General features: G+C 41.7%; 2 long non-coding RNA genes across 2 annotated transcripts; one reads left to right on the top strand and one right to left on the bottom strand.

Moving 5' to 3' along the window:
• The first annotated feature begins 8,834 nt into the window (after positions 1–8,834).
• Positions 8,835–12,742, top strand: LOC138967337 (uncharacterized). The gene is made up of 3 exons (XR_011455925.1): positions 8,835–9,349; positions 10,494–10,672; positions 11,106–12,742. It is a non-coding gene; the product is annotated as an uncharacterized lncRNA (long non-coding RNA).
• Positions 11,348–15,203, bottom strand: LOC138967338 (uncharacterized). The gene is made up of 3 exons (XR_011455926.1): positions 14,957–15,203; positions 14,246–14,412; positions 11,348–11,488 (listed from the first exon to the last, which is right to left on the bottom strand). It is a non-coding gene; the product is annotated as an uncharacterized lncRNA (long non-coding RNA).
• Between the last annotated feature and the right edge of the window lie 1,574 nt (positions 15,204–16,777).

Raw genomic sequence — 16,777 nt, forward strand, 5'->3', positions numbered from 1 at the left:
TTACATTTTCCAGAAAAGTTGACATAAAACAAACCTGGGTCTACACAATAAGATATCAAAAAAGAATAAAAATCGATTGTTAAATTTTTGCACAAGTTTACAAAACGTAACCCTAACCCCATTTTGATTTTTGGGACAAAGAAAGGTAAACATTATGACACTCGTTGCGAATGAAAAATATGGTTGAATCTAATGATTTTGTTCCTGTTATATGTTCAGTGCGTGTTACATCAAATTAATATTGTAAGGCTTCTGTCCGTGTTTCCGTCCGTCCGTCCGTCTGTTCGTCCGTCCGTCTATCCGTTACATTTTTGACCGCTAATAACTCCTGTGTTTATGGGCCCGTTGTCTTCAAATTTGGAATGACATATACCATTTTTATGGCATATCTGTGGTTACCATTTATAGCCAATCGCTTTGCGAATACCGAGGTTTTACACGGTTTAGCGATCACACGTAATTACCTTTGCCTATAGGGAAAAGAAAATAACTGCATCGGTCTCGAATAGCAGCTAGCATCTGCTGAAGAGACATTAAACCCCAAAAACCAACCAACCAACCTTTGCCTATACCTCCAGCGTTTTGTTTACCGATTCACCACCAATTTCGTGTGAATGTGGATATGCTGATTCTCAAACCTGGTGCAACACTTCAAAAGCATCGCTTCTTTAATAGTAGATGGAGTTCTAACTGAAACAAAGCATGGGCGACCGCTTTATCGCTGAGCGCAGCAAGAGGTTTTAAGCACAGTGTTCCATAGCAGCGTATGATACTACGAATAATGTAATAAAAACGAATAATGTAACAATTGTTACATTAGTTCGTGGCGGATGTAGCTTTTCCTTGAAATTGCTATCGAGATTTTCTCTATAAATATAATTCACTAGGAAACACTAGACTGATAATTATTGTGATGCACACAAATTCGTGCGTAATGGTGCGAATGACCCTTCACCCAGTGAGGTCAAGAACAAAGGGTTTGTAAGAGTGTCCAGGAGAAATTATTTTTGCTTTCTTACATTCGAGGTTTTTCTTATCGGGAGACTCCGGATATAAGAAATATTTTTCTCTTATCGGAGGAAAAACCAATGTCATAATATTTTTGGAAATGCATTGCATTATATGCTCGCAGGCAGGTGCATGAATGTGTATGTGATAATGAATATTTATGTTTGTAAATGTGCGTGCGAATTAATATGTGTATTTTAATGTGTTATTCCGGACTTGTGGTAGGGTTTGGACATGGTGGCCGCCATTATTAGCCTCGGATTTCCCATATGTGTGTGGGGCTTCAAACCTCCTGTTAAAATACACGTGGAAAAAACACTTTTGGACAGGAATTAAGATAAGTGTCGTCGCGGTTTTGTTTGCTTGTTTTGGGATGTGTTTTTTTCCGACATCAGGTCCAATCTTTTTCGTTCTGTAACTTGTTCTTTTCTTTGATTCTATGTTCCTAAACCTTTATTCGTAACTAAAAATGTGTCTAGTTTCTAATGGAGTTCCATATCGATACAAACCAACACATATTTTGCAAGCACAAGAAGAGTAATGGCTATCTGAGTGTAAATATTCAGTATTATGTACAATACCAATGAATAATTATACAAATTAGATTGTTGTTTGCTTTTTTAAGATAGAATTTCTGTTTATTGTTTTACCAATATTTTTGTTTGTTACAGGAATAGAACAAAAAGTCAATGAAATCTATTTCTCAAACACAATACGAGCTATGTTAAATCTGCACTATGGGATTTACCCATTCTAACAACAGGATATTTATGGAATGTAGTACGAAGGCTACCACAACGCAACAGTCTTAATCTTGTTTCTTTCATTAAACTGGTAACATTGTTTTTGTACAAGCTCGAAACCGAATTTATATTTCCAAAATAGTGCTGTAATAGGTTTGTTAAGGATTATTCGGATCTGCAGGGAATTCATGAAAAACGTTTGACAGCAAATGTGTGTTTTAACCCGTGATTTGTAAAAATGTAAAAACATTTTACAAATCACGTCGAACCTAAAACCGCGATTTGTAAAAATGTAAAAATATCGCATTCCACAAAGTAATGCATGCCTTTTATTATTATTAATTTTTCTTGTTTAGAGCCTCTACGCTGAGTGGTGGGGGTGGTTTTAGATCCGCATCCCATTTTGGTGTAATCCCATTTTGCCGCCGTCCCATTTTTTGCCCCTTCCCATTTTCGCGACATTTCACAAGCCAAGCGTCATTTTACTAACATGTCATAACAATAGCGCGACATCCCATTTTGACACCATATCCCATTTGGCCGCCATGCCGTTTCACCGCCATTCCATTTTGCCCCCATCCCATTGTCGCGACATTTCACAAGCCAAGCGTCATTTTACTACCCTGTCATAACAATAGCGCGACATCCCATTTTGACACTATCCCATTTGGCCGCCATCCCATTTTTGATTTATTCTTCTTGCCAAGCCTCACTATACTACTATACTGCGTTATTCAACTAGGAAGACATTCCGTTTACGCCAAATCCCATTTTTGCCACAATCCAAAATGTCGCGAAATAGGGATGGCGGCGAAATGGGATGACGGCAAAACGGCATGGCGACAAAATGGAATGTGGCGGTAGTGGTATGACACGGTGGTAAAATGACACTTGGCCAGTGAAATGTCGCGAAAATGGGATGGGGGCAAAATGGGATAATGGCGAAACGGGATTGCGCCAAAATGGGAAGTGGGGCTAATGGTACATGACATGGTGGTAAAATGACACTTGGCCTGTGAAATGTCGCGAAAATGGGATGGGGGGGGGGGGGGGGGGGGGAGGGGTGGGGCTTACCTCTCACACTAACGTAAGGCGTTCGACTTGTTGGGGCGACATTATTATTATCATTATCATTTTAGTTATTGAGACATCACAGTGCGCTAAGAGATTTATTTAGCAAAGCGAGAAAATAAATTATGGAACGAAGCGCGTAGCGATGACCTCAATAATAATATGTGAGATTTGCTCGTGGAGGAAACCATCTTAACTTTCTTTTACGAGATCGGACTGTTGTGTGGTCCGTGTGACCACTTCAGCTCCGCGTTCATCTTCATCATGTCTTACCAGTTTAATGTTTGGTTTTCAGTTACCAGGATCTTTTTTCCTCCTTCGCTTATTTTATTGGGAACGACAGGAAAACATGTTCTTATGTAAGACTTCTTACCTGTTTGTTTGTTTGTTTGTTTGCTTAACGCCCAGCCGACCACGAAGGGCCATATCAGGGCGGTGCTGCTTTGACATATAACGTGCGCCACACACAAGACAGAAGTCGCAGCACAGGCTTCATGTCTCACCCAGTCACATTATTCTGACACCGGACCAACCAGTCCTAGCACTAACCCCATACCGGCACGGTTGGCCTAGTGGTAAGGCGTCCGCCCCGTGATCGGGAGGTCGTGGGTTCGAACCCCGGCCGGGTCATACCTAAGACTTTAAAATTGGCAATCTAGTGGCTGCTCCGCCTGGCGTCTGGCATTATGGGGTTAGTGCTAGGACTGGTTGGTCCTGTGTCAGAATAATGTGACTGGGTGAGACATGAAGCCTGTGCTGTCTCTCTCTCATGTCCGTCTGTCTCTCTCTCTCCCACCCCCCACCCCCCCAACCTTCATATTTCCGCGCAATGAAGTGAGTGGGTGTGTTTTGTTGTTTGCGTGTGCGTATGTGAGTGGCTGTCTCTGTGTGTGTGTGTGTGTGTGTGTGTGTGTGTGTGTGTGTGTGTGTGTGTGTGTGCTTGTGTGTATGTGTGTGTGTGTGGGTGGGTAAAAAGAAACATACGCCACTGCATGGCACGTTAAGCGTGTCATCTTGTATTTGCTGCAAGGTCGCGTTATCTGCTTTTTTCACGAGATCGGACTTAAGATTGAAAAGGCTGACCTCCACATATAGTGACACTTGCGGGTTATTGAGATGAGGCTTAAAGAGGGAAAGAGCTCTCTCTCTCTCACACATACATTCTATGTCTCTCTCTGTCCGTCTGTCTCCCCCTCTCTCTCTCGCTCTCTTACTCTTTACCTCTCTCACTGTCTCTGTCACACTCTCTCTGTGTCACACTCTCTCTTTCTCTCCCCCCCACCTTCATATCTCCGTGCAATGAAGTGTGTGTGTGTGTGTGTGTGTGTGTGTGTGTGTGTGTGTGTGTGCGTGTTTGTTTACGCGCGTGTGTGCGGAAGGGCGAGAGCGAGAGGGGGCGAAAACGAGAGAAAGGGGGCGGGGAGGGAGGGGCGGGAAAGTGCGGGTAGGGAGGGTTGTTCCAATTACAATTTCAAAGCGACTGTTCGCATGATCTCCCCCAATATGCATGCATGGACTCGGCCGTCAGCGAAGAGACGGGTCCATTTAGTTGAAAGTATAGGTAGAGAGGGTAGAATTGAAAACAGTTCGCCAGCACAGCATGAAAAATATTTCTTTCTTCGCGAACAGGGCAGGGCGTCCGCTCTAGGCAACGCACCCCTGGAGTGTAATTTGACAGTCTTCTAACTTTGGCTGCACCCGCCCTGTCCTTGCATTAAGATCACCACATATCATAAAATACACATCTTCGTTTTTTAAGTGTCTGGAGCTGTCACGCACACATGCATAAAACACGCACGCAGTCTGTCATCAACGACTCAATAACAATCTTGCTCTTTCAAAACACAAGTTGACACGAACAGTAGATAAAGAACGTTTCTCACAAAAATGAAATATACACGTGTAGATAACATAAATACACACACAACTCACTAACTAACCATACAACTCTTTCTTACGATAACATCGACAACGACAACAAGATCAAACAGTAATAAAGTCAATAACAACAAAGAATAATTATTTTCTTTTTAAAGCATCTTTCACACCTCTCACTTCCGCTCAGTTCACGATTAAGTTATGGTTCCTGCCCTTTTAGCTGGTAGGACGGGCTAAGGCTAATGTCACCATGCAGGCGTATCCAGAATCGTCCATGAACTTGAGTTAACGAGGCCGTATAGTCTTGAGTCGAGCGTTTGAAAATGCCTGAGCCTGAAGGCGGGTGTAACTCACACCTCTTGGTATCAGTCTGCCTTAGAGATGAGGACGACAGTTTGCCGGATGGCCAGAATAGCGCGCCGCATTTTCCTGCATAGAACTAAGGCGCGTCTGCCGCGACGGTGCCCGAGCTAAACACTGGCGGGCACTGCTCTCAGCCCGGCACACGGCACTGTAAACATTCCCCATCCCTTCACCTCTCTCGCCACCACCCGCCCTACCCTTGGTCTCATGCCTGCGTAGTGCGAAGCGACAGGAACCATCGGTGACGCAAGTCCTTGCCAGGCGAGCAGTGCCGTCGTCGAAAGTGGAGAAGGCAGACCTCTCTTCAGTAGTAGGTCAGTTTAAAGCCTCCGCATGGTAAAAACAACCTGGAATGGTGAACGCAAGACTTAGTTCACAGTAATAGTAAATGGACATAACTCTTTACTCTCACTCTCATGCATCTCGAACACACATATATACCAAACGACTTATACATTTAATTCTGCTAAGTATGACGTCCAACGAAAAATACCAAATTCATTCTATAAACAAAACCGCTGTCCAACAATCTAGGTTACTCTCCTTTTGGCTTTCAACCAAAACATGTTCATCCAATAATATATATACCAAAACCATTTTCCAAAAACGAACTCACAACTTCATACCGTTCAAGTACAAAAGTTACAAACACGCACGTGCACACTGTACATTCCACCATCTTGGACTGACCGGTTTTCATAACCGAATAAACAAATCTAAACCTGACAATAATTAACTGTAACCCACACAACACAATATTTAATTATTACATACCACATCCTGGTTGCAATGAAGTAGCCATACAATATCCCCTGCCGTTGATAACAGGTTTCCGGCGGTTGCTCTACGTAAGCAAACCCAACATTCAATGAAGAACGGATTCGCTTGGAACGCAAGCCTTCTTTACTCGACCAGAGGCAAAGAACGAATGATAAAAAAAGGAGATCTACGAGCTCGAAATTGGCTCTGAGTTCACCTTACAAAATACAAGTAAAATACACGTGAAATACCTGAGCACGAACTCCACGAGACACTTGAAGTTTACCCGCTGTCTTCCCGTGACAGGTAAAATAGAGGTACACAGGCGCTCCACAGGAATACCTTTAGGCTTTAACAAAACAGCATAAAGTTATACAAATGCTAAAGCCGCTTGTGACAGTAGCATAATTATTTTCCTCGAGAATCAATATGCCATCCTTTAGTTCAAGTGAGTCATAAACAGTACTGCTCTCTGGTGCAACGTAACATGACATCCTTGTCCACGTTAATCACAAATTTGGACAGTGATTTACGAATGAGTAGCAGCACGCCACCCGAGTGCCTGCCGTGTCGCGACAGTTTATATGCTGGGGCAACAAATGTATCGTGGTCTCAAAACACGCCATTTACGTCAAACGATTCATTGATAAAAGTTTCAGTCAAGCAAGCAACGTCAAATTGTTCCACATATCTCATAAAAGAGTTATCACTAAGTTTTTTGTAAAGGTTTTCTACGTTGTAAGTAAGAAAAGTAATTTCACCTGGGTGGTCCTTTCTATCCTATCTGCGGTTTCTCTGTGACCGACGTGGTTGCGAGTTATTGTGACACTGTGACTGTTGTTGCTGTGTGGGTTGTTTCCAAAAGTCCAGTATACCCGCCCGCCTGGGACCACTGTCATCACTGACACGGTCCGCACGTGCCGAGTGTCGCGTAGTGTGTCCGCCTCTGTTGTTGTTGACACGCCGAGCAGGGGAAGCCCTTCGTCTCTCCCTTCCCCCCTCTCGCTGCCCTTGACCGTTGTTGACCCCGCTGCTTGTATGGCCGCGGTTGTTCGTTCGGGCGAATTAGCTTCTCTTGCGTCGTCTGCTGCAACCACCTCCGCATAGCTCCTGTTGTCTGGTCGTTTCGGTCCGATCGTCAACTTGCCTTTCTTGAAGAAGGCTGCCTTCCCCTCCCTCTTTGCTTCTGCCACAATCTTCGCTTGCTTCTGCCACAATCTTCGCTTGGTTCCTTGTCAGGTCGTTTGCTACGCGCACACCTTTTCTCTCCAGTGCGTCTCTAAATTTACAAAGACAGGTGGTCAGACACGGAGTCAGAACTGAGCAGACAGACGAGACGAGATAAAGATAGAGAGATCTAGACAGACAGCGATGAATAGAGACAAAGAAATAAGATTAGACTGCAGACCAGTGCCAGAAAAAGGGACGTATTTTTTCAAGATGTCTCCAAGAGGCCTGCCCGTTTAAAATAAAAACAAGACTCAAACTCACCCTTCAATTCACTTTCAACATCTTTGAATTAGATATGCACCAAATTTTCGATTTTTTTCTGACGACCTGAAAGATCACGCACTTCCACCAGAGACAGTATACATGTCTCTGCTTCCACACAATAGTCGTCTGTATTCAGTGGAAAGAAGCGGCTTTCTTTGAAATGTTCGGTGAGAACATACCTCGATCTTCAGTCTTCACTCCCAAATTGAATTCTGCACTCATTCAGTTTCCTCAAAGTTAATCTCGATTAGTAACAACAATCCATGAAAGCATCCTGGCACTGGTTATCTTTCCGTGGAGTCCTCACAGCTTTCAACTTTTCTTTCTCTTGCCTTCTGAAAATGACCACAAACACCTTGAAATGCAACTTTCCGACCTTCCTACCATCCACAAAACATCTCTGTCGCAACTTCTTTCTAATCAAAATGAAAATCATCTCTTTTTGACTACTACTAAGATGCTTTTTCCGCGTTTTGCAATACTGTAGCTAACACATCATAGCAATTGATTGTGTCGTCTGCTCAGTTGCAAAAACAAAATCCAGTTATTTCCCTTTGTATTTGAGCGTTTTGCGAGACACCCCAAGCCTGCGTGAAAACACTTGCAGTGCCATTAAAACAAGTGGCGAAGCCTTCAAGGCTCACGTAAGAAATCGACAAACAGTAACACAAACTCAATCACTCCGTCACACATACACACACACACACACACACACACACACACACACACACACACACACACACACACACACACACACACACACACACACACACACACACACACACACACAGTAAGCATAGGTGAAACTATGCAAGAAAGCGAGACCCTGGATCTGCCAAGAAGTCTCGGCCCGCTCACAATAACAATGACCGAGACTTTCAGTAATTCCTTTGCGTGACGTCTAACCCTCTTACGTCATAATGTGACGTCTTCAAATAGTTTCTATCACACACGTCGAACACTTTTGACCGAGACTGACGTAATCCATAGACTCGGAAATGTTAAAGTTTCTACCACAGACATACACACATACATACATACATACGCACGCACAGACAGACAAAGTTTATCATCGCATAGGCTACACTTACGTGAGCCAAAAAGCTTTTTTTTTTATTGATGATACAGATAAGCAGTGAGTTTTTTGTTTTGTTAAAGGAAAAGTCCAAGGTTTAGGGTCACTTTTGATATGTTGACCCTCTTAATTCATCAACCACAAATGCGTGTGTAACAAGAGGCGAAGCCTTCAAGGCTCACGTAAGAAATCGACAAACAGTAACACAAACTCAATCACTCCGTCACACATACACACACACACACACACACACACACACACACACACACACACACACACACACACACACACACACACACACACACACACACACACACACACACATACACACACACACACACACACACACACACACACAGAAAGAGCATAGGTGAAACTGTGCAAGAAAGCGAGACACTAGATTTAGATCTGTCTGTCTGCATGTAGCCTACTTACAAGGACACGACTGCCAACTAGTCTCGGCGCGCTCAAAATAATAATGACCGAGACTTTCAGTACTTCCTTCGCGTGACCCTCTTACGTCATAATGTGACGTCAATGTAATGTGACGTCTTCAAATGTTAGAGTTTCTACCACAGACATACACACGCACAGACGCACGCACGCACGCACGCACAGACAGACAAAGTTACGATCGCATAGGCTACACTTACGTGAGCCAAAAATGAACACAGAAATCCAAAAAGTATACTTTGACTCGTTTTTTGGTTGTTCTGAATCGTTCCATCGCGCGCGCAGTCTTGGCTCATGACCTTGTGCACATACGTGTGCTACGTCACGAGCCTTGAACAATAAACATGGCCGGCTCAAGCAGAGAGGAAGACAAGTGGAATACGGACCGGTTTTCAGCCAGCCTGAGGTTTTAGCGTGCCCGTTTGAGCCTCTTCGTCGTCAAAATGCTGGCGAGGCCACAAGGAACTGCTTGAAACAGAGCCAGCATAAGCGGCAATACGAAATGGTATGTGATTCTCTTTGTTGTGATGTTGACACACTACTAGTCCGTAGTCGCTACCTCTTGCAATTGCATGCTAGATCGAAGTCAGGTGTGTTTTTCACAGATCAGTTGATGTGCTTCCACAGATCTGTAAGCATGTAAAGATTATTGATTTATGCTATTATTTCAGGCATCTGGTGTTGTTTATTTTCCTATCTTTAATCAAGGATTTCGTCCTTGAACTGCCCACCTGAGAATAAATGTTTCCACAGTGATGTTCACACGCGACTATCCTTATATTTTCTCTTGGAATTCTGAGTAATTCTTCAGTCACACAACGAAACATGTAGACAGCAAGTTAACATTGCGCAAAGCCTGTTTCTTGCGGACAAAACTGCAATTATCCTGGTATTTTTATTTGCGACAGTAAGACACTACATGACATCGACACCACTAAACAGTGAAACTGTTTTGAAATGGCGGTGGGCTGCTTTCATGTGCTAATACTAATAGTGATCCTGACATTTTTCTTGCGAAACGGTCAAAGGGAAGTAATAAATGAATTTAGTTTTTTAAACGAGCACACGTGATTTCCGATCTCAAACTAGATCTGAAATCATAAGATTTTCTGAGCAGTGGCGAAACGCTGATGGCTAGTGATATCGCAAGCCATTTTGGAAGCAAATAAGCACTGTCAGACATATGCTGAAACACGATTACAGCAGTTCAAACTTTTTGATCATTGATTTTCAGGAGTACGCAATATCGGACAGTCACACTACAAAAAGACAATGCGTTAGTGCATAGATCGGTATTCTCAAACGTCACGAACAGACAGTACGTTGCTACTATATTATTTTACTGTATTAACAAAACCTCACAGTCCCATTAAAAATGTGTGGTGTGTGCCGAAAAGCAACCATATGAGATTCAGTCAGTGGGACCCTGAATCTACCTGGGGTTAAATCGGGTTATTGACTCTCATTGCATGAATTTTTAAACTGAATATATATATATATACATTACATGTACTACTGTTCCTGTTGTTTTTGTGATCCAGTGCAATTTCTGTTTATACCTTAGAATCTCAAGGTAATTTTTGAACGGGGCATACAGATGATACATGTTGCCATGATCACAGAGTGATACGTGTATTTTGCTTTATCAGGTGTCAGTGCAGAAACTCCAAGAGGGAACGAAATTCAAATATCTGGAAAACCTGGATGAGGAGATAGACAGCCTAACAGCACAATCATCCTCCTATGTTTGCTCGGACATCTACTACCTTCAAACTGCATACTATGCGTACACACAGGAATATGGACGACTCAACATTGATCAAAATGGGTAAGTAACACAACACAAACAGATGATTTCCATAATGATAGATTTATTTATCTGAAAGTAAAATTGACAACAGAGTGTACAATTTGTTTTCAAATACGAAAATATCACATTGGGTTAAAAAAAAAACACACCATCATATATCATTAAAACTATTCTTTATTTCTAAACACATACATATCAGCATATTTTATTCATGTAAACATCCTCATTTCGGTTCCCAGTCTATCTGAAATCAAGGTAAGATATATGCCCAAAAAAATAGCGATCACACAGTGCTTCAGCATGAATTTGAAAACCTGCTCTACGTCACATAGACACAGTGTGTCTTATGATTCTATCCACCCTCTCCAAACAAACACGTACACGTTTTCTCTGGTACGAATGTCTTAAAAGCTCAAACTAAGCTGCTGTTTTATTCTGTCTTGGTTTGCAGGAAATACACGCACGTCGCTTACCCATAACAGGCAGCTGGTGCGCTAGGGAGTGGGGTTTCTCGGCAGAAGCATCAGAGTACCATTACCAACCTGTGCAGTCAAAACAATCAGAAATACTTTCCCAAACGGATGAAGAGTGGGGTTCAAACTCCCTGAGCTACAGAAGGCTGAAATATACTTTTACAAATCGTGTGACTGTGTTGAACAGATTCCTGCATGGTTTGAAGATGATACTGGGTTGTCACGTGGTCCGGTACATGGTTCACATTCTGCAACATTTTGTTCCAGACTTTTTCCACTGTTGGTCTACTCCTGCATCAGGTAGTCAGTCCATGAGCCGGTCAGCATAGCCTGTGTCCAGTATTGTCCGTTTGCCTGTTGCCTGAAACATGATTGTTTGGAAGTAACTAACGATCTCTGCACACATTTTAACATGTGAATAAGAACAGAAAAAGTTTGTCAAAAGTATACATAGTTTAATTTGCATTTACTTCAAGGCCAGACTTTCTTCTCGTTCATTATTTCTTCATAAAGATTCTGGAAATTAACAAAATGTTTCCCCCTATCAAAGCTTCCTAACTTTTTTTTTAAATGCAGGTCGGTTTGTTGTCATCTGTGCATTACTACCTCTTGCCACCCGTGCGGTCATTGCCACCAGGTATCTCAACAATCAAACCGTCTATATAGGCACGTCCTTTTTCAAAACAGGATTGCTCACTACACAGATCTGCGAAGACTTTTACATAGAAAAAAAAATCTCTTGACTTGAACATATACCAGGAATAAACATCCTGACTGGTTTTTGGAGCTGGATTTTCTTAGGGAATGTTTTACACGTGTGGTGTTAAAGAAATTAATTCATACAATTCTAAATTCGCAAAGAGAGTACCCATACAGAGTGTTCAGTTATAGTATTTTTCAAAACGGAAGGATGGCCATATCCCATGTAAAAGCCTGGTAAGATTTGAGATTTTGAACCCAATCGTTTACACGGGAAGGGCTGTCCATTTAAGAGGACGCATCCATGCCTGGATGAGAAATACACTGATAACACAGAAAAAGCACGAGTTTAACCTGCATATTCACAAAACTCGTTCAGAGGCCCGGTAAAGGGAACACATGTTAGTTATTTTAAGAGAACATCACGAAGACCTAATTATTAAATTAAAGCCTTTCTGCACGAATGTACATCTTCTATGAATTATATTCTAAAACGCCACATGTGTAATTCATTCCACACACAAAATCCAGCTCCAAGAAGCAGTGAGGCTGTTGATTATTGGAATGTGTTCAAGTCGACAGATGATTTTTCCTGTGTAAACTGAGCCTTGGCAGATCTGATAGAGTGAGCAAAGACCTGCATTTTTTTTAAACGTGTTCAGAGGCCTTGAAATGGTTAAACATTTTGTTTATTTCCAGTAGTCTTTATGAAGAAAAAATTAACAGTAAGGAAGGAAAATGGGTTGAAATGCAAATTAGATTCCTTTTGACGAACTTTTTATGTTCTTCTTCACGTGTTACATTATGCGTACGTAGATCGCAAGATATTTTCGAAAAAATTCATAGATAAGCCAATCTGCAAACGGACACAAATTCACAATATTTATGAAGCCAATAAATTTGACTCAAGAACAAAGCTTATGTGTTTGAGGTGATGTGCATGGGTATGAATGTTGAATGAGTCCGTCAAAGATACCCTCCATGTCGCCTTACAGTGGAACCTACCATTAACATTATACCACCTTCAATTACCTTGCTCTTTCAAATGTACTGCTTAAACTTCTTGAACATGCAACTCTTGCTGTCTACCATAAAGACCATCAGGTCAGCAACATACTCGTGAATGTTTTGTTTTGGTCTATAATTAAAAATTTCAGAAAATACCCTTTTTACATTTAGTCAAGTTTTGACTAAATGTTTTAACATAGAGGGGGGAATCGGGACGAGGGTCGTGGTGTATGTGTGTCTGTCTGTCTGTCTGTCTGTGTGTGTATGTGTAGAGCGATTCAGACTAAACTACTGGGCCGATCTTTATGAAATTTGACATGAGAGTTCCTGGGTATGATATCCCCGGACGTTTTTTTCAGATTTTCGATAAATACCTTTGATGACGTCATATCCGGCTTTTTGTAAAAGTTGAGGCGGCACTGTCACACCCTCATTTTTCAATCAAATTGATTAAAATTTTGGCAAAGCAATCTTCGACGAAGCCCGGGGTTTGGTATTGCATTTCAGCTTGGTGACTTCAAAAACTAATGAGTGAGTTTGGTCATTAAAAATCGGAAACTTGTAATTAAAATTATATTTTTATTAAACGATCCAAAAACAATGTCATCTTATTCTTCGTCATTTTCTGATTCCAAAAACATGTACATATGTTATATTTGGATTAAAAACAAGCTCTGAAAATTAAAAATATAAAAATTATGATCAAAATTAAATTTCCGAAATCGTTTTGAAAACTATTTCATCTTATTTCTTGTCGGTTCCTGATTCCAAAAACATATAGATATGATATGTTTGGATTAAAAACACGCTCAGAAAGTTAAAACGAAGAGAGGTACAGTAAAGCGTGCTATGAAGCACAGCGCAATCGCTACCGCGCCAAACAGGCTCGTCACTTTCACTGCCTTTTGCACTAGCGGCGGACTACGTTCAGTTTCATTCTGTGAGTTCCACAGCTTGACTAAATGTAGTAATTTCGCCTTACGCGACTTGTTTATATTTTTTATTCGGAAGCATACTAACTTTATTTGAAACTACTTCGCCAGATATAGTTTTGCATGTTCTTCTTCTTCTTCTTCTTCTGCGTTCGTGGGCTGAAACTCCCACGTACACTCGTGTTTTTTGCACGAGTGGAATTTTACGTGTATGACCGTTTTTACCCCGCCATTAAGGCAGCCATACGCCGCTTTCGGAGGAGTTTTGCATGTTGACGGGAGGTGAGTTACGAAAGAAATTCAATCCATATGTCGCTCAGCACAGAAAGCATAAACGATTAACATGAGTAGAAATGAACTTGTACTTGTTTTCATAATGTATTATTTAGATGGTATCTGTCAAAGACACTTTCTCGTTTTTTTGCAAAGCTAGAATATTCAATAAGGCACTAATTTTCAAAACAAAACAAAAATCTTACGATGAATGGCACGTTGGTTTTCTCCTGTGGTGATTCTGGACGGTAAGAACAGGACTGGTGAACAGTTGCGTTGTGATCACGGAGAATCGGGAAATCTGGAATGGTCACGGTGTCAGTGTCTTATAGTGACCTGTTCTGACCAGTGGCCGTGAGTGATGATGAAAGGTCTGGAAGTAAAAGAAGAGAGAAAATGAGTGTGAGTATAAATCAATTCGAAAGTATGCTTCTGATCTATACAGTACACTGAACATTTAGACACCCTCTGGAAGTCGTCTGGATGTGTATCCATGTTGTAGCAATTAGACTGGTTTTGCGTCTCTCAGTCAATGCAGAAAGATTAATTCCCTGCACAATTCGTAATCTTCTTGTCTCTAGCATACCTTACCGGTTGCACATCCACCAAAAGTTTAGATCTGGTAAAAATAGCATTAAACCATGATTCCAGCAAACGCTGCCAATTTCATGAATTGATATCAGGGGATAGTTTGCGACTGAATAGAATAGATAACGTGACACACGCATTGTCTTACGTGTCCACAACCCTGACTACTTTTTACTCTTAGTAACTCTGTAGATCTAGCCTGTGGCGCATCTGTACTCCAGCGAATATCAGCTGGACCCAGACACACTGTTCTGCACCAATGTATTCGTATTCGCTGCGCAGCAAAACAATGTTTACGTATGCATGAAAATAAAAGCATGTACTCTGACCTTCAACGCATTCCTTCTTGTGAGATAATCCGCTGTTCGTATGTCGCCTCGGAGTTTCGATGGCTCGTCGTAATACTGCCCTCTCTGGACTTTTATGAAGGGAAGACACTGCCAGGGGTCAAAACATTTGTTTCAGGGATGAAACGCTAACTTTTGTCCTGCAGAAAAATGGCGAAATCTGTGTCCAGAAAGTGCCCGACACTTTGAAATCTGCTCGCTTGTGCTGCACACATCTCTTCCATTTCCACAAGAGTTTTATGAGGGAAAGTGTGCTATGAAATGCCTGGGGACATTGACGAGTTGTTGCAGTTTTCGGCTGCTCTCCACCGAGGCATTCTTTTCGGGCATACAGTGGTGACTTTTCTGCGTGAAAATCAAGCTGGTACTTGTGGTAGAATCAACACAATAACTTGTGACGTCACAGTGCACCGACGTCACAGTGCACCGAAAACCACGTGACCACTACTTGACCCCAGGCGACTTGTCTTGGTTAGCCTCGCAACACTAAATCTTCAACTACATCAACAACAATTTTTTTTCAATTTTTAAAATATTTTTCCAGAGATGTTTGTAACATTTGGCATTCGATTTTCAAGTTTTCTGGGATATTTAAAAACCTTGGACTTTTCCTTTAAAGTATCTTTTAAACGGAGAGAAAGTGTAACCACAACTAGAATTAACACCACAATGATGAATTTAACAGGTAAGGATGGATAATATTCCACTTTCAAACACCAGGCTGCTATGTTTCACGTAAAATGATTTGTTGAGCTTACCGATGCAGTGTAGGTCACATCATTGTTGAAGCAACAATTTGTCTTTTTGTCGCAGATTACGATATAAACAGGCAAAAGCTTTGCACAACTATCATACAGATGCCTACACATAGTTTTGCCAGCCAAACGAAACTTTATGCGGTTCGTCACTTCGCATCTCCCGCCAAAATGCAATTTGCAATTCTCGTGATCACGTTCTGGGCCTGAAGGCTGTGTGCGGCATGACAAATTGGACCCACATACTATCTTTTACAAGGTTCTTACGTAATCAAACACAATATCTTGACGTAAAGTACCCAAGATAGAAAAAGATTCTCCCTCTCGCCGAGACTAATAGACTTGCGGGTAGGCTTTTGACGTAATTAGTTCACGTGCAGCACCTGTGATTAGTGAGACTGATGGAGAGCCACGATTTCCTGCCCGGTCAAGGATGAAAATGAATTTTTTCGATTCCTTGCCAAATGTCAATTAAACTTGGTATAATTTTCAGGGGTGGGACTTTTCCGCGAATCCGCGGATTTCCGCGGACACAACTTAGGAAATCCGCTGGGGTAATCTATTTTTCCGCGTCCCATTTCATCACAGTAGGCTATCTATAACTTCTTGAATGAATGATATGGAGAGAAGTGAAGATGGAACAGAACACAGGAGGCTTGAGAGTTAAATTGTGCTGACTGAAAACTCCTGATAACTAATAGTCATTTTGAGCTTCAATGCATTGGGGCGTCATTTGGATCATACCGTATTGCCAGTATTGGATTATGGATAGGCCTACATGGTTCATTACGTTAGTACGCACCATTAGAATGTTACTATTGTTGTGTGAAAGTGGGTTTTTTGTTTGGTTGGGGTGGGTTTTTTTTTTTTGGGGGGGGGGGGGGGAGTGAGGAGAATGTCTTTTTTACCTGATCCAAATGAGTTGGATTTTAGTCTCAGAATGCACAGATTTTAATGTACCATTTAAAAAAAAATTCGTAGGAGCATGCCCCCGAACCCCCCAAGAAAAAAGGGATTCCCTCGTTTTTCATCACAAGAGAGTCCCACC

The sequence above is a fragment of the Littorina saxatilis genome, linkage group LG5 (assembly GCF_037325665.1).
Source record: "Littorina saxatilis isolate snail1 linkage group LG5, US_GU_Lsax_2.0, whole genome shotgun sequence".
In the NCBI taxonomy this organism is placed as follows: domain Eukaryota; kingdom Metazoa; phylum Mollusca; class Gastropoda; order Littorinimorpha; family Littorinidae; genus Littorina; species Littorina saxatilis.